The 27970-nt window shown below is 43.3% G+C and overlaps 1 long non-coding RNA gene across 1 annotated transcript in view; it reads right to left on the reverse strand.

Moving 5' to 3' along the window:
* Nucleotides 1–391: 391 nt before the first annotated feature.
* The window catches only part of LOC127477465 (uncharacterized), a 56853-nt gene continuing 29274 nt past the window's right edge, over nucleotides 392–27970 (reverse strand). Inside the window, exon 6 of the long non-coding RNA XR_007906956.1 lies at nucleotides 392–1580. This is a non-coding gene — a long non-coding RNA (uncharacterized LOC127477465). The remainder of the gene's footprint in view (nucleotides 1581–27970) is intronic.

A 27970-nucleotide genomic window follows, 5' to 3' on the forward strand; every position in this document is an offset into this window, starting at 1 on the left:
CTGGGCTCTGGTGTTTTTAGCTAACAGTCCCTCAACAAAGGAGATGCATTTCCTTCAAGGAACTTCACCATTTACACATCTGATACTAATTCTTATTGGGCCAAAACAAGAATAGGCACAAGTGATTTTTTCAGTTTATGTTTACTTTTTCCCAGGCCACAAAACACCCATTGACTGTGAAGCTTAGATTTGCTGCATAACAAATGCCTGCTTTCATAATAAGTTATTAAAGCTGTTTCAGAAATAACAGCACGAGAATCTGCAGATGCTGACCTAAGGGGAAAAAAAATACAAGCAACATTCAGCTTTTATTTGATTATTTATTAAATATTTATCACAGTATCTGAGAACTGAAGAAATTTCATTCTGCCCAGCTGGTCATTCTGAGATTTTGAAGTCAGCAAAAAGATGGCAAAAGGGATTTCTTGTTCCTTCTGGGAGTTATAAATCACACTTTGAGACTGCAATTTGGTTCTTTGCTCCCGTTTCCCCATCTCTGAGACAGGGAAGAAGTTTCTTTACTCACTTACATGGGAGAGAGCTTTAATTCAGGAAGTGTTGTGGAAAACACAGAAATCTGGATTGTCACTGGCCCTGCCAAAAGTTGTTGGTTATAAATAAAATGAGCCAGGAGAAAATCCTTAGTCCTGGGGCATCAGGACTTGTAGCCCTTGGATGGTTCCTGGGATCCAGGCATTGCCTTGGAGCACCACTCAGATCCAAATGTTCCCCACCTTTCTCATCAGTCAGTGCAGATTTTCTTGAGGGGCAGTGGCTGAGCAAATATGCACAGAAAGGAATATTTGGGCCAGAAAAGGGAATTAAAGGGGATGTTGATTACAATCTAAATATTTCCCCCTTTGAAGTGAGCAGGTCTGTGTTTGGGCAGGATCAGATACTCTTTTCTCACAGTTTGAGGCACATCATGAGTTATTTTGTGTTCTTGCTGTTGGGAACATGATTTCATTGCAGCCTATTGCAAAGGGCTAACTGAGGTAAAGGGCAGGGAAGGTGTTGGGATACAGATGCCCTGTGCTCACAGCCCACTCTCTGGCTGGAAAATCCCTATATTGTGCTATAACACAGCTATCTTCCAGTGCAACTGTTGGGTGGGGAGAACAGGAGGGTCAGGAGATTACCAGGGTAATTCTCTCTGCCACGCACAACCCCTCCTTGATCATTTGTTGAGTTTGAGAAGCTGAGATTTGAGCTTTATTCCTGCCTGAGAGGTCTTTATTCTTTCCCTTTCTCCATATTCAGGAGGGTAATAAAGTCAGGAAACGTGAGGAATCTGGTCAATGCTGTATTCCAGCCCTGCCACACATTCCAGTGCCCTGCATTTAAAGAGTGTATTTTGGAAATCAGCCTCCTTTTTTTTCCTACCATTTATTCCAATTCTCATACTTTTCCTAAGCATCTGTTACAGGGAGAAGTCAGTGGGTGTCAGTGTCATTCAGGATCAGGCCGGGACAAGCAGGGCTCTCCTACGTCAGAGCTTTCCAGGGCTTTACCACATTTGGATGCAGCGTGGAGTCAGAGATCTGGGATGAATTGCTCTTCCACATCTTCTTTTTGTGTCACTGAGATAGAAAACAGAAAGCATCAGCTCGCAATAAATTCCCAGATGTGCTAAGTAACACACAATGGAGGTCCTTTCAGCAAACTGTCAGAAGGAGGAGACTTCACTGGGAGTAGGAAAGGGCAGCTGCCTCTCTGCCGAGTTTTGGGCTTTACAGCTGCTCCCCAACCTATTACAACCTCATTTATCCACTTCAGCCCCGTCCCCTGTCTTGCCTCTGCTGCAGACCAGGGCTGTGTGAAGGATAAGGAGCTTCATCCTCTCCGGGGGTGCTGGAGCTGTGATAACAACCCCAGTGCTGAGGGCAATTTTGGAGAGTTTAAGGGTTTTGGTAGATCACAGAATCACAGAATATTCCAAAAGGATCATCGAGTCCAACTCCTGGCCCTGCACAGGACCATCCCCAAGCATCACACTGAAAAAGCTCGTGCAGGAACCATTTTCTTAGCTACAAAAAAATCAGATATTTGGCATTTTGTGAGTTGCCACCCTCCAGAAAGAACATCATGGCTGGGTCAGGATCAAGACAAAAGGAAGAAAAATGACATACCTATGGCTCCAAGCCTGCAGGAAGCATTTCCATACCACGTTGAACACTTGGCTGGTCTGCCCTCAACAGAGCTACAAAAAGATGTTTTTCATGGCCAGAGATGGTTTTCTTCTGAATATGAAAACTCAGATATGAAAAGGCCTTTATTTACAAGTGTTGATGCAGAGAGATTTGCAAACTGCATCCCTGAGCCAGCAAAGATTTCTCTGTGGGAGTGGGAGTAGAGTGGGAAGTCAGTGGTACAGGGTATTGGGAATGATCCACCACACTTTGGCTCTGCCACTTCTGGTCTCTTTTGCACTCTTTGCACTGGGCCCCTGAGAATTTTGCCTGCACAAATGCATAGAAAGAACTGAAATTAAGTAGAATCCAGCTTTTCACTTATCCCATGCAAGCTTGATCCTTAACCATCTCTTTCAATGTTTTTTTGGGATGGCTCACATAACTTGGGAAGTTATGGGGAACAGATCAGATGATGAGAATCACCTGCTCCCCTTACACAAGCAGTGATAAGACCCTCCATGTACCCCCAGCTGTCCAGGCTGGCAAAGCTCAGAAGATTTCTGGGCTCAAAAACTTCATTATCTGTAGCATGTGCAAATGACTGCACCCACTGATCCTTTCTTGGCACATTCAAACAAGAGTCGCATTTTTAAAGCTTTCTGTCAGAAAAATGATCCGAGGGAGGTTCCTTTTACGAGTGAAAGTCCACAACATGAGCCTTGCCCCAATTATTCCTACATACTGGGACGACAAATGTGTCTAGCTGGGAGCCTTGCCACTTCCCTCCTTTCCATGGAGAAATAAGGGAAAGGTTGAGAACCGAGGTTGTGAATCCCTGCTGTACCCCTGGAAAGTAATAATAGCAGCATCAGTAATAGCTCTTAAATCAGGAGGACTTGCTGCAGCCTGGCTCCCACGAGCTTTGCATGACAGCCCTGAGCGTTCACGGGAATGACATGTTCCCAGCAAGAACATTCTCATTTGCATTATGGCAGGACATGGAGACCCAAGTTAGATTTTAAGTGTTGAGCAAACCTGATGTGACAACATAGTCCTTGTTTCCATACCCTGTTTAGACTAAGCTGACCCTTTTCAAACCCTCCTCCCTGCTCCCAATGAAAGCTTTGTGGAAAGGCTCACGCAACGCGACGAAGGAAAAGTATAAAAGCAAGAGAGAAAAGGAGGCAAAAAGCATTTGAACCTTCACTGACTCCAGAAATTCCTGCAAGCCCTCAGACTTCTCCATTTTCTAATTGAGGTAACGAGATTACAGGCTACTCTGTTAATTACTGAAATGTGGAATGGACTCATATATGAGTAATGACGTTGTCTATTTTTGAAAAATAGTAAAATCAGAGACAGGTTAAAATTTTTTTTTATATTTTTCTACACAGACACTACTTTAAAGCACATTGTTTTATTAACACAAGGCTGACACACTGTGTTGGCCACAAAGCCACTGATCAGGCCAAAATACATGGAGGAAAATATCATTATCAGACCAAACTACACTCTCCGACTACAATCTAAACTACTCCGTGGTAACTATGCCTGATTTTGCAAAATGATTAAATTCATGTTCTCATGAAAGTTCAGCCTCCAATTTGTAAGGAGTCCAGCGTTCTGCTCCAGATCCCTTTGCAGGAGATAGAAATGCTCATTAAATTCAACATGCCTTGGATCAGGCTCCTATCTGGAGTTCACATATGTACAACCCACCAGAAATAATATCAGTGGTTTATTTCTATCCTCGTGCAGGTGAAAACTGAAAAGTAAGGAAGGTGATCTTTTCCCAGCAAATAGAAAAATAAGGAGAAAACTATATACTAATAGAATAACATTAATTCTCCTTGTGGGATGAGCATTTCGAATCAGAGGAACAATTTACTGTACCTAATGATTTCAGGAGCACAAATCCCACATGAGATAATAGGACTTCACTTTACATTCAGTTACACACTTCTAAAAATGCTTCCTCTAATTACAAAGCTGTTATTATGGGTCCAACGTGTGCATATTAGGCATACACGGAGGAAGGATAACATGCTATACTCACTAAATCAGCCAGAAAACATACATTTTCAAGAAATAATTCAATGTGTTTTCTTTGTGTTCAGTTTGAAGGTTACTTAGGTTTTAACTACAGGAAATTATAAGTAAGATTATTTTTTCTAGGTTTTTTTTTTTTGTAAAAATAAATAGAAAATTAAGATATATATCTTTTTCTTCAAGAACTATGCCATTAAATATAGTGATGTACAAATTACCGACAATTAAAAGTAGATTTATAGTAAAATATGAATATAAGATATAATGAAATTAGTTTCTACTGTTCATAAATAAGTACGATGTAATATATAAAATAGTTTTCACTATTAATGATTTTTAAAAATACTGTACTGTGATTTTAAAATGGAACTGATATCTGCAACCTTGGCAAGAATAGAATCCCTTTATTAGTGTTTGTATCAATATAATGCACTGGTTTTAAATGTTATTTTGTACTGAGAAGAATATTTTATGAAGTTAAATTTCTATACATGTTGTGGCTGTTAATGTGTTCCACGATTTACGACCGATTTTGGTTTTCAGATCAGGGCTTGTGTGTTTCAGAGAAATATTTTGCCAACGTTGTTATTCCCTTCTAAAATTCCATTTCAATGGTAATGTATTTTTAAAGAGTGAAGCTCGAGAACAGAAATAGCACATATTTTTTGAAAACTATACAGCCTTGTATAGTTTTCATATACAGCCTAACATTCATCATCATCTCCCTGCTGCTTTAGAACCACTAATGTTATTATTCCCTTCTTTTATTTTTTTTCTTTTTTTTTTGCTAGGTAGAAATATTAATGAGATATCATTTCCCTGCTTTTGTAAAAATCTCTCTCATGTTGCTTGTTGGATAAAAACCCAAAAGCCGGTGAGCAGCGAGACCACACTCGGACTTGCAGCTCCGTAAACTCACAAAACACGCTTCTCATTTCACCCTTGTTCCCTGCCTTTGCTTTAAGCTGCCCCTAAATTTCAGCAGCAAAAATTCTCCCCATCCCCGTCCGTTCCCCATCAAAGGAACCAATACCTTAAAACAGAGGCAGGTTGGAAAAAAAGGAAAAAACACAAACAACCAACCGGGCAAACTGATTAAACAGCGGCGAAAAAAACCGCTCTTAGACATCAGATTTCCTGAGCTTTTTCCCCTCTCTCGCTGCACTACTTACTTGTAATTATGTCTGGGGCCATTCCTTCCTATTCCACAGGATAAACTGGAATATACTGCTCGGCAGTTTTGTCTCGAGCTCTTTAAACACTAGAGACCTTATAAGCAAACAACCCTTTTTTTTCTGCCTGTTATGAAATTTTAATGATCTTCCAGGGCTCTCAAAATCAAACCAACTTTCTTCCCTCCCCCTGCCCCAACAACTTGGCTCCTTTGTACCTTTTGTTTCAGAACTGTGCCCAAACTAAATATACCAAACCAGGAGGGATCTACAGCTTTAAAATAGGGGTTAAAGTGGCCCTTGTTTTCCTGCGTGTCTTCTCGTTCCTGGTAAACTGCGGGATTTTGCTTGGGGAGCGTTGGAAAAAGCAGATTGGGGAGTGGAAACTGGATCAGAGGTGGACAGAGAGTCCTCAAAAGGGGTTTCATGGAGGGGATGAGGGTGCCAGCGCCAGTGTATGCCAAACAGCTTTGTGATGGATGTGTTTATCCTTAAAACTAAGGTCCCATTCAACGCTGCCATGGCCGGGATTGGGAAGGCGGGCAGCGGGAGAAGTGCTGGGCGAACACGGAGGGTGTGTTAAGGCGCCTTGTTTGAGCACTCCCTGAAGTGCCAGGGCAACAGTTTGTATTAAAGGTGATTTGTGGACCTTAAGGACCACTGTAAAGGACCCCAAAAGGGTTTTATTTTGGTGAGAGAGAGGACAACCTCCCTCCACAGCCTTCCCCACCTCAGGGCACCGCTGGACTCAAAGGACTGCAATGTACAAGGAGCTACGAGGTGACGAGAAATGCTGTAAAATAAGTAAAATCCTGGCTAGTCCCTGTTGCTGGAATGCATTTTCTCGGCTCAGTGCTTATCTGGAGATCATGGGTACTGCCCTAAACTCTGCCAAAGTCACCTTTGCTGCTCTTTTGATCCCCTTCACCTCAATAACTCCAAATTCATAGTATTTGACTCCTCTGTAACACCTCCTGCTCCCAGTCCTGCACTGCTCAGTCATAGGTGGAAATTACAGCCTTTCTGAATGTTCCCTAATTTATGCCAAGTGCTTTTGGTCAGTTTGGAGAGAGCTGGCTGGGAATCCTTAAAATGCTGGTTTGTATCCCTGAGATACAGCAAACAGCCATTACAAGTGAAGTTAACAGGTTGTAGCTCAAATTCCACTTCAAAATTTGATGTGTGGAGAGCACCAGAACAAAACATGACCTGACTGGAGCCCTCTCTGCTTCCAAAGGCAGATTTTAGAGAATGATGATATGCAACACTTGGTGTGATTAATAGAGATGTGGAAATGTGTAACTGGAATTTCACAACTTTCAAGAGTGTTTTGCTGTCTCAAGAAGAGGAGATCTGACGTAACTCTTGGTTTCAGGGGAGAAAGATGGTTGGTGGCTGTCCTAAACCCATTTTGTTGTCCTCATCAGTCCATTGGCATATGGATGGAGAAGAAGAGAAGAAATAGCTATAAGAAGAGTCCAGAGAAAACATTTGGGGTAAGAAGGAGAAGAAGAATTAGAGGTAGGAGAGCAGGTCATAGGTTGCAGACCATGGATTTTTGGGGTGTTCAATAAGCCCCAGAACATCCCTCTTGACAACAAGTCCTCCCCATGAAGGGAGGAAGGGGCTGCACTTCCAAATTGCCCCCAGCCCTCCTCATTTAGCATTTAACCCTGTGCAAGGGGCCGGAGCACAGCTGAGCATGGCCAAGAGCTGGCCTGGGAACAGGGTCCGGGTTAGGATTGCACACATCAGTAACTCACTCCCACGGCCCTGGGCAGCATTGTTCTCTAAAAGCAGACATGTTTCCTTCCAAGTAGCAGACATGGAAAGAAAAACACACACAAAAACAAATCATCTCGTCCTTCCTTCTCCGGATGGCGGGCAGCCCGCTCCGCTTGTCACTGAGGCTCGAGGTGGACACGGTCCCAGTCTGACAGAGGTGATGGGGGAATGAAGAAGTCGTCTTCAAGTCCCTTTCCCTTGGAAAATCCACTCCTGAGGATGGCTGATCCTGCCAAGCTTTCTCCTTGACCTCTCCTATGGGTCCTACCCACCCATCTCAGCACATGTCAAAGGCAGGCATAGGGTGCTTGGGGGTTTTCATTGTGTCAAACTCTTCCTACTCTAAATTAGCTCATGGCTCCATTAGGCTTCCCTAATATTCATCTAGTGTAGCTCCCTGCCTTTCTGCAAGTTCTGGAGCTTTCCTAATGTCTTTCAAAGTTTTGGGGTTTTGGCTGGGAAGAAATCACTGCAGAAAGAAGCAGAAACAGCCGTGGGTTATTGTATCCCTCCTCTTGGGCTGCATTCAGTCCTCATGTCCTGAAGGCATTGAGGACGAAGCTCTGAAGATAAAAATCCTGTGTGTTTTAAAGGGGATAAACCCATTCTTTGCGATGGGATGTCCACCACTTGCTGCCCCAGCTCTGTTATCTGTCCCTCATCCTCTATTTTTTTAAGCTTTCTCTCTTCACAAAATATTCAATAAATCATAACAGACTCAAAACACAGTTGGGCATCTGTCCTGCTGCTGGGGCTTTTGGCTGCTTTTAGATCATTAAACGGGCCTGGCTTTACACAACCTGACAAATACGAGGTGAACTTTACCCCTGGGTCTGCCACCTTCACACAACAAGGGCACATATTCCACAGCTGGGGAGCTGTTATTCGACTCGGACTGTACCACAGGTCAGAATTTATGACTTTGTTATTATTATGTTTGTGAGTTTTACAGCCACACGGGTCCCGCGGGAACCCGCAGCACTTTCGCTCGGCCATGTCAGTCAGACATTCGTAACGCACCAAAGAGGAAGCATTGAAAATGCTGGGAATATCCTGTCTAACACTGTCTCTCATCTCTCTGACCCTCAGGTAAGGGCCAGACTTTGTTTGCACCCAGCATCGGAGGAAGCTGATAAAGGGCCTAAGAGGAACATGGAGGGGGAGTGAGTGGCAGTGAACACTCAGCAGTGTTACTGCCAGACACCTCTGCTGCCCTGTTTGTTCCCTCTAATGACACATGTCCCAAATTTCCTGATCATAACAGTCATCATGTTGCTCTTGGTGTTTTATTGCCCTCTGATGTTGAGCCAGGAGCTTCACAATGGAAGTTAACCTGATGTTAATGAGTTTAACCACTCCAGTTCATCTGCTGACTCCTCAGAGCGTTAATGGCTTTGGGGGGACACAGAGAGGTGTTTTCACTCACGTAGGATGTGCAAACATACCACACTCTGCCCAGATTTCACTGTGAGCCATCAGCAGCAGTGCTGACAATTCAAAAGCTTTGCTTTTTGTCTTGTGGATGCCTGTGGTTTGCCAGGAGTGGTGTCACTAGTGGGGTAAAATATCTGGAGTGGGAGCCTTTCCCCAACAATGCAATGGATGGATGCCCATGAGCATCTGCCAGGCTTCCTTATGGGGACTGCAGTGAGCAAACCTCTCTGCTGCAATGTGGGTTGTAGGGTCACTGACATGGTGGCATCTCTTACTGAGCCATCCAGTGTGTTTAGCTGTCAGAAATGCTCCTGTTTGGCCATCTGACCCCCCTGCAGCAGCATGGTCCTTCCCACCAAGCTGCCACAGCCCTCAGGGGATCTTCACTCTTTAGAAAAGTCCAAAGCTTCCCAAGCAGCAAATGCCTTCACCCTCAAGGAGCACCAGCATCTCCTGCCATCCACAGCCAAGAGCTGACAGAGGCTTTTTCACTCTCTCCTATTTTGGGGACACCCAGGCCAGGGACCAGGATATCTGATGGAGATGGTGTAGGCCAGGTCTGACATCTTTGCCTGAAACCATAAAATGTCAAGGTCACGATATCCTCAGAATTTTCCTCCCTTTTCCTTCCTTCCCTGGTCCCTCTTTCACCCTCTTACAGGCAGGACAGTAACACACAGACCTCCAGGATTCACTTCCCTTAACAGGTATTATGCTAAAGGCAGCAATGGAATTGCATTTTATGAGACCTGGGGTCTGACATTCCTTGCATTTGGATGTAGAAAATATCCAATCAATGTCATCCTTTCATTGCCTGTCCATCCTGGGAAAAAAAGGGTGTGCTATTGTGCTAAATGTGTAACTATTATTGGGACCCACAGACCTCTGACTTGGGAACACACTGTGCAAGCCAACCTTGAACACACACATTGAACTTAAAAAACATATACAATAAAAAATATCTAACTCCCAGGTACCCAGTGATTATTCTGTAGCACAGAATAAGCTTTCTAACTGCCTTTCTTTTCCTCCTGCCTGAAGAAATTATTCCGTTCTGCACCTGTCCATGGAATATATCATCTTAATTCAGCATACCTCAGCCCCTGCTGGGCAAAGGCAACTGGATACCCCCAAGAAAAGGCCAAAGCAGGAGTCCTTTAACCTAATAAGGCAGACAAGGCTACAAAGGCATCTACGATTCCCCTGGATTTTCCTCCGGGGAGGCAGGTGCTATTGATCCTCGAGGAGCACAAACATGTGACATGGCCTTGACTGTGTTGTACCTTTCCTTCACTGCTGTATGTTCTTGTGCTACAGTCACTGGTTTTCCAGATGGGATGTAAAGCCATGGAATCCCACAGTAGTTTGGGTTGGAAGGGACCTTAAAGCTCATCTCATTCCATCCCCTTGCCATGGGCAGGGACACCTTCCACTATCCCAGGTTGCTCCAAGTCCCGTCCAACCTGGCCTGGAACAATTCCAAGCCTGGGGCAGCCACAGCTGCCTTCTCTCTGCAGATCCCTGTCTCAGGCTCTTGTGCTGAGGATGACCCTAAAAGCCACGTGGTTGATGGTTAGGAGGCTGCATGCCCAGCAAAAATTATGTACAGCTGTAGGAAGCTGGGACTGATCCTCTTGTCTCATGTTGCCAGCAAGGTCCCAGCAACACGTGGGAGCATGGGAGGGAGAGGAGCATCCAAGGAGGGGATGGTGCTGCTAAAATGGCAATGGGAGGGATTTGCTGAGGACTTAGTGGGAGAACAGGAGAGATTCAGTGTCCCTGGAGCCTGCAGGGTCTCCCACATGTGCCGGCAATTCACACTCCGGCTTTTATGAGGTGAGAGGAGCTGCTGGAAGGCATTTTCCCCAGCTTGTTGAGGGGTGTGATGCAAAGCCCTCCTGGTGAGGGCAGGCTCTCAGCCCAGGTGTGAGGGACAGCAGTCAGTGGAGTTCCTGGAGTCTGCACATGCCAGCCTGGAGAACGGGCATAGGAAAAGGTCAGAAATGTAACATCTGCTTTATTAAAAAAATAAAATAACCCTCTGTTCAAGCACATAAGTGCTTTCCTGCAGTAGGAGAATTTCCCTCTTTCAGGAGCTTCTGAATGAGGAAACCAAGAATTTCCAAAGAAAAAAAAAATAGAAGGAAGATGGAGATAAACTTCAGCTCCAATGCTGAAGGCTGAACAAATGCAATCTGCTTTTCTGACACTCAGCAGAAAGAAAGGCAGAGCTGAGCAGGAAGAAAGAAGGGTCTGATTTCACGTGCCTCATCTTAACGAGCCCAACATCACACGTGCCTTTAGCAACAAGAAAATGCTCTGCAGGCACTCAAATGCCTGTGTGTGTGTTTGTGCACTCGTGTGACGCAGGGCTGAGCCGCGTTGTTCAAGCCCAGCTCCCCACTCAGACACGTAAATTAATCCTGGTGGGCGCTTGGGTTTGCACTTCACGCTCTCAGCGAAATGTTAGACCTTTGTGTGCTGCGTGAGAGGGGAGAAAAGGCAGCTCTTTCCCTGGCACTCAGGATGACCTGGCTCTGTGTCGGTCCTGGCACCCCCCAGACCCACACACATTTTTTTTATTCCTCGTTACATCCTGCACGAATTCCTTCTGGTCTGAGAGTTTCCATTCTTGATCTCTGTCCAAAGGTGAGCGTTCGCTGTTGAAAGTTTGTTCTAAATTGATTTAACTATTTTTAAAAGTTCCTCATTGCTGAATAAATACACCTTTCCCCCTGCAAATGTGTTTCCCTGATTTTCTCCTCCAAAGGGAGCAGCAGGGATTTAGTAAAGCGTTTTAGAAAGAATAGTGTGGTTGATACCAAGGGACCCAAATGAAAGAGAAACAAAGAAAGCAAACAGGATATTTATGGCAACTCTAGAGAGCTCTCTGTATGTAGCCATTAAAATAGCCCTCAAATGAACAATACTGGCTTTCTGCTCTATCCTCAAACACAGAGGACAACCTTTGAAAGACTCCTACGCACATCCAAGGCTTGTGTGGGTAACTGTGGATTGGCAGGTGAAAGGAAATAATCCTGAGCACGTTCTTAACCTGCATGAAAAGCAGTTTGACTTGTGCACACATTGGAATACACACACTGATTTGTTTTCAGATGTAGTTTAACCATTCACTCTGCATTTCCTTGGAGAAAACTTACAATTCTTCAGGGCAAAGAAAAATGTAGCAAAATTAGGCAGCTCCTGTGCCTTTTCCTGCTTCAAATGTTGAGTTGCTACCTGTCCTCTTGAAAAAAATGAGTCAATAAAATAGTCCCGCAAGAAAAAATTACTGTACTTTCAATTTTCTAAATAAACACAACAGAAAAACCATACAAGGCTTACGTAGTTTGCAAGTGCCTCTTAAAAAATAAAAATCACACTGTTTTCACAGTTTAGGCATCACTAATTTCCAGTGAATAGACCTTGCTGCATCAGCAATTTCCATCTCCACTAAATGACTCCAAAAGGGTCCTACACTGCCCAAATGTTCTTTTTTTTTCTGTCAAAAAAATAAACTGCTGTTTCCCTTTTTGTGCACAAACATTTGTCACTGTTATAACCTGGAGTCTTCCACTCTTGGTTGGGAACAGGCTGAAGGGAAGTATTGCCTGAGATACATCTTCCTTGGACAGCTTTGTCTTTTCTGCTCCTTTCTCCAGCAAACATATCAAATACCACTTTAGAAAGCTGGTTTGAACAAGCCAGCCAGTGTTTCAACATTCATTCTATTTTTCCAGCTGAATTTGAATTTTTTTTTTAAACATAAATGGCTTCATTAACGTCAATTTGTGGATCTGTTAAGATGTAGGTGGTCTGATGCCTTAAATATGACTGTACATTTGTTCCACTCCACCACCGAAAAACCCTTCAGTGGGATGCAATGTAAGGAATTACCATCCAGCTCCTTTTTTTTTTTTTGCTTTTTGTTTTCCAAAACAGCTGTGTCACAGATAGCCCACCCCTCCCCTTGCTCCTCTGACCTCTTATTCTGCAATCCTCTTGGATTCCCTCCAGGGAGGGCAAATATTCCCTCCACCTTCCCCCAGAATTGTATGTTCCTTTAACCTTGGAACGATCTTTAGCTGCTAAAAATAGACTCCCAATTCCAGACTTTTGCCGACTCTTCTCGTGCCACAACTGCCTTTTGACATTCTGTTCTCCCTGGTGGATCACATGCCCCGTCTCTGCCTCCCTGCCAAGGCTGACAAAAGCACAACGTGTCACCAAATTTTTTGAACAGGAATTCCAACGACCAGACAGGAAAAAAAAACAAACCAACAAAAAACCCCAATGATGTGTTGAGAAACTTTTTTCATATGAAGACCAACAGAGAAAAAAAAAATCACAGAATTACAGAGTCATGGAAACTCCAAATGGAAAATCATTAGGTTATCCAGGCAGTTTGTTTGCTAATTAGGGATGATCCCCTATGGCACTGGCTGGTTTAAAAGCCCTAAATGAGAGATCTCTCCCCAGTATCTAAAAAGATTATCCACAATCCAAGTTATCTCCCAGTGTTTCTGACTGAATTCCTCCTCTCAGAACAGTTTCCTGTCCTTTCCCATCATGGACCTCATCACCACCACTCTTTCCATCCCATTCTCATGAAAGGACTCGAGGTACTGAGACTTTCTCCACAGGAAATGTCTATTTTTTCTACAAATATTTGTAGGGTAATATCCCTGCCTGGTGTTTTATCAAAACTGAGGTACTCAATAATCTTAGAAGTCTTTTCCAAATTAAATTATTCTTTGTTTCTAATTAGGATAAATTATCTTTCAGCTTTCCAATTTTCCTTTGGTTTTGGCTGTTGTTTATCCTGTTTATCCTGGTGACTCTTTTGAATATCACAAAATCAGGTAACACTTTGCTGGTAACAAGGGACAGCAGGTGGGGTGATGTGACCTGACCACAGAAGAGCAGTTGTCTCCTGGATGTCACCCCCACATACATCCCAAGAGTTCATTTTCCCAATATTAATATACACTTGTGAAAAACTAGTGATTTACTGTTTGTCAGCAATAGCTCAGATTTTTGTCAGTGTTGGCTTTTTCATTTTTTTCCCCTTTTTTTGTATATTTGTCCTTTTGACTACCCCTTTCTAAAGGATTTGTTGATTTTGTTTTTGTTTGTTTGTTTTGTTTATTTATTTATTATATTTTTTCTTTTCTGCCCACTTTTCTAATCCCTTAGAGCAACAGGGGAAGCAGTAGAGGAACATCAGGTCTGATGTAGCCAAAAATGCTGTAAATGTAGAATTTTTGCAATAAGTCTCTTATTTGAATATTTCTTTGCTATTTCTTCCAGAGGAAGCTCTCAACTATGCTGTGGAACTTGAACTTCCTTGTCTCCTTGTTGTTTGTTCATTCCCTGCTCAATGCTGTGTTTTGCAGAGACCTGTTCCTGGTTCCCATCACACACTTTCAGGTTTCTCCATCCAAGGAGCTGCCAGAGGGTCTCTGTGAACACTGTGCTCAAGTCTGGGTACGTGACAGTCCCATTTCACTGTGCTGCTCCAAAGGCCATCCCACAGACCACCCGTGAGCATGAGCTTTCTCAGGATTCACAAATAATCTTTCAGCCAAATCCCAGAGGAACAAAGATGCCTCTCTGTCTGTCTGGGGAGAAACAGATTTAATTGTGTCACAGTCATAAGGTATCTCTAAAGAGTGCACAGAGATAACCAGAGAAAATTGTACAATGAAGGTATGACTCTCTGGATATTCCAGACCTGAGGCACGGACAGAAGGCAAAATAGAGTTTCCAACTGACATCAATATTATTGTGCCCTTTGTCACCCCATCCTTGATTTCAATCAGTCACTTGGACCCCATCAATTGCTTCCATTTTGGAAACATAAAATGCTTGTGTTATTCAAGAGCATCAGAGTGAAAAGGGGGTGAAGAAAAGCAAATCTGAAAACTTAATGCAGAGAGCTCTGACAAGTTGGTGGTCTGGTGGGGTTGAATGATCTCTTTCTGGGTTTCCTCGCTGCTGAGAGCAAATCCTCAGGGCTAAAGGTGCACAGCTCCAAGTGAAACCATTTGTAGCTGTGTCCTGGTAGCACCATAGATCACTTTCATTTGAGAACTGTCCTCACAATCTCTGCTTGTTCCTGATCAATACTTCACTATGAATAAAAGTGAACAGAACAAATTGGAAAGATTTATTAACCCTGCTGATATGTTAAAAGCATTCTGTCAAAGAATTTGAAAAATGCTTCTCATATTTAGTGTTCAGAGACAGAAAATCCCTTTTGAGAAAGGAAAGGTATGTAAAATACATCAGTACCTCAGTGTGGAAATCCAGACCTGGCTCACTATATACATTACAGATGAATAGGTATTATTGAAAACTGCATGTGGTTCTTAGTGGGGAGAGCAGCTCCACATATGAATGAGAAAGTAATTGTCAGCACTCAAGGAGAAACACTGGTCACATCTTTAAGGGAGTTGAGAGAATGGGAGGCTTTAAGATGGTAAAACACAAGATTAATGGAATTGGGAGAAGCTGTTGACAGAATTTCTTGAGGGGAATGAAATTGGAAAGTGATACTGGTTGGGACGCGGCCCTTGGAAATTTGCAGCAGTCTGAAGCCATACCCAGATCTCCTCACTGTAATAAAAGCAGGGGCTGAAACCAAATGAGGATTTGAACCGCATGTCAGAAAGTCACTGCTGGAGTGGGATTCCAAAAAGCACGTTGCAGAGCAGCGAATGAATCACAGCCCACAGGGTGCAGAACACACACTAAATGAATCCAGCATGATGCACTGCTCTGCAGGGCAATCACCACCTTCAGCACTGGCACAGAAAGCAACAACCAACCTCAACGTGTCACTTTTGTCCAAAATATTTTTCAAAGGTTAGGGCAACACACAGCACAACTGGGGGTGCCTCCAGAGGAAAGAACACCCCTGGCCAAATCGCTTTCCAGTTTGTGCTTTGGAGTTTACTGGACTGGCATAAAAGGAGTATCCTGCAGCCCAGCCCAGACTAACATGCTGCTACTGGGATGGGGAAGAAACAAGAAAATATGTCAAAGAACACCCTGGTTTTGTATGCAGGTGATATTCTGGTAATTTCTTAGCAGTGCTAAAACATGAGGCAAGTTCATGGCCAGGAGTTTGAAGGCAGGTCTTTTTTCTTCTGAGCCTGGCAAGGAGGCAGAGAGTTTTATTGGAAGCAGGCAGAGTTTCCATGCCTTTGTCAACTCCAAATCAGGCTGTTCTTCTGGAGAACATCTTTAATCAACTGGAAGCTGATCAACCCACTTCATGAGTTGGGTTTTTCACTGGAACAATATGGTAACACCAGAGGCCTCTGAGCTGTGCTCCAGTTAGAGTTCTGACATTTGAAGCTCTGGATGGCTTAAGCAAGGCACTTTAAAAAAAAAAAAAATGTATAATTTCTTAATAAAGGGAAATGGGTAGGACTTTCTCCATAAAGAACCTCTACTTTTGGAAAGAACTGTCCCTATTCTGGATGGAAACACCCTCAGATGTCAAGAGGATATTAGAGTGAACAGGCACAGTTCTCCCATAAAGCCATTTGGTGAAAGAGTGGTCAAAGTCTTGAGAGCACTCAAGGAAAGCAGACCCTTCCAAGAGCAGATCACCCTCCTGGGATGCTGAGGCAATACCTCCTCGAAGCTAAAAAGCTATTTTTTGACTGAAGGGACAGCATTCACCACTGATTGTAGGAGGTCTTCCCTGTGAGGTCTTCCAAATCCCTCGTGGCCATGTTGAGCCTACCCAGGCTGTGAAAGCCAAAACTATTCCAGGCAAAGCGAGTACAGCAGTAGGAAAGTCAGCTGGAAACACACTTTTTAAAAAATTTCACAGGGAGAAAGGGAATAAAGTTTGATCATTTCTTCCACAGCACTGGTCTGGAATTAGGGATTATAGCAAGATGCAACATGAAAAGCATCTTACTGTATTTTTTTTCATATTTTTGTCCTCTTTGAGGAGTTGGGGAGGAGGATTATGGAGAACACAGAAAAAACGTAAAACAGTCATCTTTCTCACTTGACCTGCTTACTTTCCTAAATAAAGTGACATTGGAACACTTCACACTAAATGGCATTTTCTGACATACCCACAAGTATGTCTTTCCTCCCTGTTGCATGATAATCCAACACCTAGGAATGCTCAGCCAGCTGGATCACTCACGGGGCAGACTATTCCAGTAAGTCCCTCAGAAAACAGATGTTGGATCCAGCACTGGAAAGGCTCATGAAGACCTGCCTCCCCCCACAGTCAGCACAAGAGGTTGTTTAGAACCAAACAGAACAAAGAAAAGGGATTTTTTGGGGGTGTGTGTTTTCTGGTTGGTTTTAAACTTAAAGCTAAAATAGGGGGTGCAAAAGCAGGGGCTGGAGGAGCATCTGATGATTTGGACAAGTGGGTCTGAATCTCAGAACAGATATTACATTTGGTCTCTAACCCTCAGTGTAGACTAGAAGAGATTCTCAGTGGAATATCAGATTTTCAAGTGACTCTGCAGTCTTCCATCACAACTCCTCATCACTAAGTCAAAATATATTAGTATCAAACTTTCAAGGCCTTTTCTGAGGGAAGGGTGGGCTAATTTCACACAATATTGTCGAAGTGGGGATGAGAACCCTCTTCCATCTGCTCTCCCCAGTTGCCAGGGGCTGCTGTGGTTCCACACAAGAAAATGTTAATTACATGATCACGTTGTGTTTCTTTCCATCCAACCCCCTACTTCATTCAAAGCCTTGGATGGAAAGCACAGCGGGAATGAATCCAGGCTGTGCCTCAAATGGACTAGTTTTTGCATGTCTCGCCTCTTTTTTTCACAGTAGTTGGACGGGGCATGAACTTGTAGCAATCAGATATCTAAAGGCTTTATAGAATGGGGACAATTTAAGGTTGCTTGGGTGTTCTGGATCCAAGCACTTCCTAATCTTCTCAGAGCTTGAGTTTACAACTTAAACATTTCTTAAATGCTGATTTTAGACGTGCTGCAGAGTTAAAAGAAGGCTGCCATCGTAGGAGATTGTAACTTGGAATTCTATTTAAAAAAATGACAAGCAAAAAACCTCTATTGTTTAGGATCATCTACAGGGATTATCCTGAGCAGTGGAAGTTGGGATTGACTGTCACACTTAGTTGTCACCCTGAGACCTACAATGGAGTATTTAAATAAAGTAGTTGGGGCAAAGGACTTGAAACCCTTTGCTGTAGGAAACAGTTCTGCAATGATCCCATTAAATGGCAGGAAGATGTGCCATATCTGCATTTTCCTCCCCAGATAAATTGTATATAGAGCTTTGATCTCCACGCTCCATATGACTTCCATGAAAAAGTGCCTTTCATATCCCGGGCATTGGAGAGTGTGAGAAGACATGAGGGTCTGGCTCTGTAAGATTTATAGGGGCATTTAGTCAATCACTTCTCCACCCTCCACGAGCTGGGCTTGCCCCAGTGCTGCCCGCCAGCCCCAGCCAAACCAGTGTTTGATCTGAATATGCTGCAGCAAAGCCCACCATTTGTGCGTGATTACCCAAATTACAAAGCCATTTTGTAATACGCCCCGTAACGAATTAAATGAAAAAACATGTACAATAATGAGGTCTTTATTTCCTGACTTTTATTTTCTGCAGCAAAATGAATAAATTGAATGATTTGAGCACCAAAACCCTCCAGTCCACCTTGCCCTAAACAAACTGTGGAGTGATTGCAGAAATGAAGAGGTAATTAACTGGGAGTTTAGCTCAACCAGCTGCTCTCTGTATTACCCAGGCAGACTAAGCCTTTGGCAAGTGGGTTTGGTAACACCCCTCGGCAATTTTCAGCGTGTCTTTTCTCAGAGCCTTTAACGTGGCCAAAACCCCAGGAATCCACAGGTTTTTAAATGATCAAATCCACAATTTTTGCCTGCCTGTCATGTTCGTGCTGCAGACTTAGCGGATCTCCTAGAATAAGGTTTACAGCACGTCTTCTGGATTTGATTAGGAGAAAATCTGTACTTCATCTTAACTCCTCCACTTTTTCTACCCTAGACCTGAGGAATGCAATATTGGCTTCTCCCTCAGCAACTCCCACGTTAGTAGCAAACATTATTGAGCTGGGTTTCTGTCTGGAGTGTACTATTTTAAAATGGCCTTATTCCCACCTGAGCACTGTGGCATCTCCAGCATTGAAAATTTTTATTAATTCATATATATATTGCTATTAATGATGTATATACTCCGTAGCTTGCCTTAAGCTTGAGAACCTATCACGCTCAAAACTGTCCTGCCTTCCAGGCTGCATTTATCAAATTAATTAAACACTGAATAAAGAAGTACTGATGGCAAATTCCCTCCCTCCACACAGAATATAAAATATAGGCAATCAAGTAAAAAAGCTTTACTCATTCAAATTTATTTCTATACATTACCCAAGAGCTTTCCAATTTGCTTAGACGTACAAAAGCATATATTCTCTTTTTTTATGGCACACATATAATGTAATAAAAAAGTACAAAATGAACTCATTAGGAACTCAAAATCAGTAGTTTCTCTCTCTTGATTTTTTGTTTTTACTCTTTAGCAATGAACATCAATATTGCAACAAACACCAGCATGAGGCTTCCAACCAATGTTAAACCTCCTCTCAGCAAGCCAAAGGAATGTTTTCCATAATTTCTGTGGCAATATATTTTGGTGGCTCATGTAATCAGAGCTTTGAGAAGTTGTGCCTTCCTCTATCCCTGTATTGTACCTGTTATGTGACTGATCTTAATTTAACTCCCATAATCAATCCCTGCATCACCACTGTTGTATATCCCATCTTATGCACATGTAGAGCACGTAGGGTGAGAAAATTTCCCACACCATAGTTCCAGACGTTGGTGGGGAAGGATTTCTTTGCTGGCTGCTGATAATAACCACTGGAAGTGAGTGGAAGGGCTTGAGGGGAGATATTAGCAAAATGCAAACAGATAAGGAAAGAAAAATGGGATATGTTTATCATTCCTGGCAGGGATTCAGTGTTCTGTGCTGGATGAGATGGTTCAGATTCCAGGGAAGCTACTGCATAGGTGTAGATTGCCCTGAAAAAACAGACTTGGTGCCTCTGATTTTGGTTTGCTCCATATCCAGAATATCAACCCTTTTTTCCTCATGCAGGTGAACTATCCAATGAGGGGTCCTGAAGTCAAACACGCTTTGGTAGCTCACTGCTAAATTATAATTGCAAGACTATGGGCCCTTAAAAAAAGACCTGCACAAATCTGCAGCTGAATTGAGACTGAAAGTAGCTTTCATTTTATTATTCAGCTGTTTTTGTGTACCTCATTCATGTTGCTTAAAGTCCTACTCATGGATCAGGAATTAATGACTAGAGATGGTGCTAATATGGAGCTGAAAAAGGTGACCTCCAGGATGTTTTCTGGTTGATAAATCCTTTTCTTACTCTAAACTTGAAAGAAGCTCAAGCTATACTGGCTTTCAACAGAGAACTGCTGTTCACTGAGATACATTGATGAGTTTTTCTTCAGTTGATAAATTTAGAAGAATTAAAAAAGAGATAATTCTTTTAGAAAATAGCTAACACTGTCTGTTTACACATATCACATCAGGGGTCAGGTTAATCTTACTGGTGGATGTTCAGGGTAAACTCTGATTCCCAGTCATGTGAAAAAAAATCCTAATTATTTTAATGCAACCCTAAATTCATTTCTGTGTAACTTGATTTGCTGGTATCAATTAGTATGGAAAGGTTTTTATGTGTAAATCTCAGTTTGCTTTTGGCACAAATGCCACATAACTTGACTTTGTGTGCAAAAATGAAAGTGAAACTCAGCTGAGTCCATATGATTTCCTACAATTCTGTTTTCCAGGTCCAGTTTCCAGCAAACCTAGGACAGTTAGTTGGAAGCTCAAAAACCATTCTGAACCTTGGTTGACTTTTCAGTTTCAAAAAAAAGCCAAGATCGGGGCAATTTTTACCTGGTTTCCAGTTTCATAGGTACAGCTGGTTGAAATTTTTCAAATAAAACAAATCATGACCACTTGGTTTTTCTCCAAACATTCATATTTTTAATGCAACTCCCCCCCCCCCCCCATTTTTCGACCTCACTACTTTCTTTGGAAAAAATTCAAAAAAATTCTTCGATATCAAAAGGGAAAAAAAAATAAAGACCTTTTCAGTGGCCCACAAAATACAGCTTTTGTTTATTTCTGGGCATTTTGGGGGGTTTTTTTTGGACAGCCACATCAACTGCTTTGACTGGTTACCTCAGATTGTTCTGTGCTTTAAATTTCCTTCCATTCATAGCTGAAACACTTTGGGTCTGATTTTCCAATGACAAAGCCAAAACCACTCAACTCCTGGTCACCATCTCCCAGGTTTTTCTGGGGCAATAAAAAATGATTTATCATAAAACAAAACAGGCTGAAAAACGTTATCGCACTTGCAAACGTCCCAGTAAATCTTTAAACCCTGCTTTTCACCCTCTGCCTCTAAGGGAAGTTTGACTAAGTATCAGTCAGGAAGGTCACAGCATATCATCTTAGTTTAGGCAAAGATTAGCTTCCACTTCTTGCAGTGCTCGTTTTAGACCATGTAACAGATGCTGTTGAAAATCCAAAAGGTGCAATAAATCCGCCCCCCCGGTCCAACCCTGAGAGAAAATCAGTTCAGTGACCTCAGGCCGTGGAGTGAAAGGTCCCTGTGTGGCAAAGCTCCACAACTCGAGCCTTGTGGTGGCTGTGCTTTGTCAGGAATGACCTTTCCTCCCACAGAACTGTTCCTCCTCTTCCTCCTCCTACAAAATCTGCACATTTTACGAGTGAGTGCCCAGACCTCCCAAACATGTGACTCAATCCGTCCTTCAGGGTCCAGTTGGACTATTTTTCAATTACTGGGCACTTCGTAGCCGGTTGACACCTCGGTGAGCACGTTCTCAAGCGGCTTTTAGCCAGAGACACACAGCTTAAGCTTTTCAGCAGCTGCTTTATCTCTGCTTCTCACCCCTACCCCCACCCCAATTTAAGTCTAAGATGAGCCTCCACCCCCGAAGCCCATGATATCTCACTCCAAAGTCCTGTCAGAGCCACAACCAAGGCCATAAATTTCCCAGCTGGGTCACAGTACTCCCTGTTCATTTAGTGAAACGTTATAAATGTGTCCAGGCTCTGAGTGAAACCTAATCCCGACATTCCCCGCATGGCGATTCCTGCAACTGATGGCAGGGTCATCTGGAATTACCATCCCTTATCTGATTGGAAACTCATCACCTGTGTTTCAACACCGAGGGCTTGGTAATGCCTCATAAAATCAAGCCCTCTGCTATTCCAGGTCTGGTGCTTTGGGATGGAGCAGACACTGGTCATTGGAAAGATCACAGGGTGCCTGGTCCTGCCTGGCCATGCAGCAGCAGAGCTGAGCTAGCCGAGGGTGATGCTCTCAAACACATCCAAAAATGGCTCATAAGGGTGGAACAGATGGGAATGTCACCCCAAGACAAGGAAAGGCTGCAGTCAGAAACTTGGCAAAGCCAGAGCTCTTGGGGAAGGGGTCAATGTGCAGCTGGTGGGAAGCAACATCATTTCACTGAGACTAAGAATTTATGTTCTATATTTTTTTCATGTGGGACCCTCACTGTGTCACATCTGAACATCTTCTGTAGTGGTTACATGATGTCCTCTCCTCCTGTCCTGGAGGGAAACTAAATCTGAAATGCAGTGGGTTTTTTTGGTTTGACAGGAGAAAAGTTAAGATACACTGTTAGTGTGTCCTTTCCATTTCATCCAGGGAAAATGAAAAAGCCAGAAGGAATCACACCTCAGACTTCACGGTCTGAGCACAAAGACCCACAGGGCAGACACGTTTTGAACTGTTCAACGTAAACACGCAGCTAAACCTTTCAGATGTTTTAAACACCACCCCAGGCCCTGTGCAGGTGCAGAATTAGCTCCAGGTCTCAGCAGATTGGGCTGCCACCCTTCCATTTCCCAGTGCAATGCTATCTGTGACTTCCATTCCTAGATACAAAACAGCAAGTGCCTCTGAGCTATATGCTAAATAAACACAGCTCAGGAAAAGCTCAAACCAAAAAGCTTCACTTCCAGCCAAAATTCCTTCCCCTGTGCCAGCCATTCATTCCTGTAATATTTAGTGGATTGCAAAGAGATTTTGGATTTCCTGTCAGGTTTCTGTCCTTCAGGGAGTTAATTATGACTTGGGACTCAAGGAATGGTGTCTGCTGTGGTGCCACGCTCGTGCACATGTTGCTGCTCTGATTTATCATTGTGTCCTTGCTTCTCTCAAAGGTTCTGTTCAAGTCTCTGAAAAAAAGCAGGGAATTCACTGAGCTGGAGTGATTGATTGGGAGACAGGAGGGGACAGGGGGGTTGATAACTTGGTCTGGACTGGTGGATGCCTCTTACACAGCTACAGGGAAAAAAAGAGGTGAGAATGCAAAGACCAGAGATTTTAGTTCTCTTTAGTGCCTCCCCCTCATATCCAGCTCCTGTGGCATACATAACTCAGTGCTCCTGGTGGGAGAGCCCCTGCCCATGGAGCAGGGAGCAGGCAGGAGGAGGCTTCAGCCACCACCAACCTCGAGGACACAGCTGAGATCCCAGGACTGATTCACTCAAACCATTTCTACCCTGCAGGGAGTGCAAGTGGGTGCACTTAAATCTGTTTTCAATGAATTAGCGTGGGCAGTCCTGGCATTAACACTGAGCTACTTGCCCAAGTATTTACCCAGCTTCTCAGGTGGGTTTTCCAGCCATGCTGAATTCCGTTCTACTCACTGACTTCCCTGAATACAGGCACTTAAATCTCCCTGTGAGTAACTTCCCCAGCTGTAAAATAGGGACAGTGTATCTCTGCATTGCAGGGGTGAAAGGAAAGTAAATATTCTAAAGCTTCTAAGCAGCTTAGGTATTAAGAAAATGAGATACATCTGGGGCTAAAATTTACAGATAGGCCATTTGGATACAATCTGATTAGATTTATCCCCTAGTAAAATTGTGTAATTTCTGTAAGTTCAAGAATGTTACTCCTCTCCCAGTGAAGCAAGAATCCCTGCCAGGTCTTAGGCTTAGGCTATACCAGCTTTTGGGGAAAACATCTCAATGAAGCAGCTGATGCAGGAGCTTTGTGCACTTGTATTCCACCTATTCTCGTGCCCATCCTCAGCCATGGAAGCAGTTTCCCACATGCCAGGGTGGCAGCTCCCTGGTGGCTCCCCATGGATCTCAAAGCTGCAGATGTATTCTAGCCATAGATCCTGGCTGTGGGTCAGGTGTGAATTCACTGCAGCATTCCTGTCTCATTTTCCAGCTTATACTGAAAGCACTACAGTGCTTTGTGGGGTATGACTGTGGCTTCTTAAATCTGACATAAAAAAGGGCAGAAAACTGTCCTTTGCTGTGTTAGTGAACAAAAGCTGCTATTGAAGGGTCTGGAAAAAATGTGGTGTTTAACAGACAGTGCTCAATAATGCTGGGACAGTGTTATTCCAGCACAGAGGGGACCTGAGGGAGATAACCTTCAGATAAAAGTTATTGTCAGGGCCATCTCCCCGAAAATACCACTATTCACAAGAGAAGAGACCAATTCCAAGTGTCAGATTTTTACTGGATTTAATTCCCAGTTAACCAAAATCATGCCCAGGATTAAACGAACACCCATCAGCTGAAATGCTGGTGAACATTTTCATCTCCTTCTTTTACTGATGCTGGTCACTTCTCTCTGGCTCACCATGGCCTTGTACTGTGGTGGCATCACTGAATCCATGCTCCTGCTAGAATCATGGAATGGTTCGGGTTGGAAGGGATTTTACAGCTCATCCAGTCCCACCCCCTGCCATGGGCAGGGACACCTTCCACTAGCCCAGGTTGCTCCAAGCCCTGACCAACCTGGCCTTGGACACTTCCAGGGATGGGGCAGCCACATCTTCTCTGGGCAACCTGTGCCAGGGCCTCACCACCCTCACAGGGAAGAATTTCTCCTGTATATCCAATCGAAACCAGATCTCTTTCAGTCTGAAGCCATTTCCCCTTGTCCTGTCATTCCAGGCCTCTCTAAAGAGTCTCTGTCCAAACTTCTCTTCCACTTCTCAGCACATACAGAGCCAACTTTGCCATCTCCACTGCAACATCCCCTCTCAACCATGCCAGGATTATGGACTATTTAATTGCCCTCTGACAGCTCACTGGGGGTGGTCAAACTGTGAAACCCCTTCAGGAGGCACCAGCCAAGTACAAAATGAATCTCTCTGCAGCTGGGGGAGGTATTTTGTGCAAAACATGGCAGTTCCACTGAATTTGTTGCCCATCTCCATCATGCTGCTGTTTCCTTATGTATAATCATTTTTATTAGCACTCAAACAGCACTTCCTAAAACACTTCTGTCATCTTCAGGCTTTAACTCAGTTGAAAAGTTTATTGTGAATATTATTTTCAGACCATTAACAAAGCAGTTGTCAGCTGTTCAGGGAAAGCAAGGTGCAAGAAAGCAAGAAATTTAGCCAGGGCTACTGAGAGACTCATTGTCAACATTGAGATTAAGCTGCCAACGTCCAAGATCACTTCTTTTGTCATGAGGCTGTGTGAAAATATAGATCTGAGCTGAAAGGGGTTTGTAAGAGAGGCTGCTCCTTTTCTTAGACAAGCTGTGTGTCCTCAGATCATCTACATCAACTACAGCAAAAGGCCTCTGGAGCTCTGGACTCTGACAGCAGTACTAGAAGGTTTGAGTGGTCTGTGAATAATCAACCTCAACTCCAAAAATAATACAGTTTAAAGGATTAGTCTCTAACTCTTTTACCCTCAGACAAAAGCCAAAAGAATGGTGTTGTCTCAGTCAAAGTCTCAATTTAATGGATTAACATTATTAAATTTAAACTGAAATTATTAATTTTGCTGAGAAATTAGCTTGAAATTTCTTGCTTAAGCCTTCAAGATCTGGCCAGGAGTATGTTTTTTCCAGCTACACCAGCCTGATCAACAAGAACATATTCCTGTCTCTGAAAACTTGTCTTTCTCCCATCACAGCGAGCACAAAATATTGAACTTTGGTGCATCGCAAACTAAGCTCAGAATGCAGCTCCTCTGGAGAATTCTTGAGAAGGTGACTGAAAGGTACAGGGGCTGCTGATCTCCAGGTGTGCCTGATACACCCAGGAGGTGTGAGGCTACCTGCAAAAAGCGGCAGAAATTGCAATTTTGCATGAAAATTCACAAAAATTTGCCAAATTCATTTATTCACATCCCTGCCCTGCAACTCCCCCACAGCAAGGAAGAGTTACACACCACCTGCAACTGCCCCTGGGAGCATCACCTGGAGCTCCAGCACTACCTTACCTTTGGACACATCGAATTCATTTGGAAGAGAAAAACCTTTCCATGGAGAAATCTGAAGGGCTCATTTGGGTTTCTGGGCACCAAAGGCTTCCCTGAACTCCCACAGAGCTGAGCCCACTGTAATGAAGGAATTTTTAGCAACGCTACATATAAAATTGGAGCAGGTGCTCTCAATAAAGAAAATTCTTCACCCTGCTCATATTTATTTCAGTTCCTCTCTGTCTGGGCATTAAGCCACCATTTCAGTTTCAAGCTTTCCTGGCTTGCTGGAAGGGGTGAAGGATAACCTTTTTTTCCCTTCTTCCCCCCCCCCCAAGAAAATGTGGAAACAGATTTTAACCTCAGCCCTGGAAGCAGGTTGGGTGATTTGCCAGCAATCCTTTTAGAATGAACTGCCAGGCCACCTAATTAAACAAACCTCCAACATTTTTTAGGCTCCTCTCTCCCAGAGTGCACAAAAGATCAATTTTTGTCCTTTTAGAGGGTGGCATGAAGGAGAGAACTCAGCCTGATCCTGGTTGTCTCCCAGACAGGGATTTATTTCAGAGATGAATTCCACCTGCAGAAATTATCCCTGGATCCAGACTTCGACTGCGGTGTTGGAGCTGCTGGTGATGGAGAAAGATTTTGGATTTGGGTTATATTGGGCAATGAATGTTTAAATTTGACCAATTATTTTTCCTGTGAGGTGCCCAGAGTCATGTCTCCAGGAATAAAAGCAGTTCCTTGTCCTCTACCTTCTCACAAAGAAGAAATTTTGCAGTGAATAAAAACAACAACCCGACAAAGCGTCGGCGCGCGGGGCACAAGTCAGCGGAGCCACATTCCCATTTTCATAATTCATGGGAGCTGCCATATCTGCTAAACTGCTTTGGGCCACTGGGCGAGTGTGGGGTGAAAAAGGAAGGGGAAAAAAAATAATTAAAAAAAAAAAAATGGGCTGGCAGGGGAGAGGGAGACAAACAGACCATTCATAAAGGCATCACTGCAGCGCTTTATGGCATTTCACGCTCGCCCAGAGGAATCACTGGGAACACCGGGAGGAGGCTCCGTGTTAACCACGGCAGGGGCTTGAACTCTCCTGCTGGTTAAAAATAGATGTCTACCCCCACCCCACAGCCAATCTCTTAAGGTGGACCCTGCCCAGAGGTGCCCTGGGTGGGTATTGAAGGGGAAAGTTTGGCTTTCCCCACTTTGCTGAAGTGCCCAGGGCACGTTTGCAGTTAAATCATGCTGTTATTTTTATTGTTTCTGACTCGTTAAAGACAACGAAAAAGGCAAAAAGAAAATAAAAAAGGCAAAAATGAAATAACTTTTATTGACTTGAGGCACTCTGTACGAACACTGAACTTTTCCCAGCATAGCTTTCCTTGCAGTTTCCACACTCACTGGACTGGGTGACTCAAAGGAAAATATTTCTTGCTCGAAATGATTATTTGAAAGAGTTCACAGGAATCTTTTCTCCTCTGGAATGGATGGGCAAATTCCCAAAGCAATACTATCAACTGGGAAAGAGATGAATATCATCTTAGTCAAATCATTTACTAAAAGACATGTTGTAAAAATCTGCCAAAAGCATTGTCCTGTGAATTTGTTCCACAGACTCCAATCACTGGTGGATCTGATGGCAATCAAAATCCTGCAGTGACTTTCTCTGCCAAGGAAGTAGATTTTTTAAATAATTGGTTATATGCTACTGAAAAATCAGAAATTCTTTATCTGCAAATATGAACCCCATGACTTGTAGCAGAACTAACTTACTGCTTAACCCCCCCCCAAAAAAAAATATTGCTTAAGACATTTTATAGAAGAAAGATTAAATATTCCCTCCTGAAAAAGAGATGATAAGTTACAATCAAAATTAGGAGTATAGCCTGTGCCACTGACACATCATTATATTTATAACATATATATGTCATTTTATATTTATCTCATTGAATTATTCAGGCTTACAGATAAGGGTTTTTTCAGTATCAGTATGTGAATTAAATATAAAAAATTCTCACTTCTTAAGAAAATAGATGGAACATCAAGTAAAGGTATAGAAGTTTGGATGTGAATTGACTA

This window comes from Manacus candei, unplaced genomic scaffold (genome assembly GCF_025592945.1).
Source record: "Manacus candei isolate 608988 ecotype Guabito, Panama unplaced genomic scaffold, ASM2559294v1 h1tg000053l, whole genome shotgun sequence".
NCBI classification, from domain to species: domain Eukaryota; kingdom Metazoa; phylum Chordata; class Aves; order Passeriformes; family Pipridae; genus Manacus; species Manacus candei.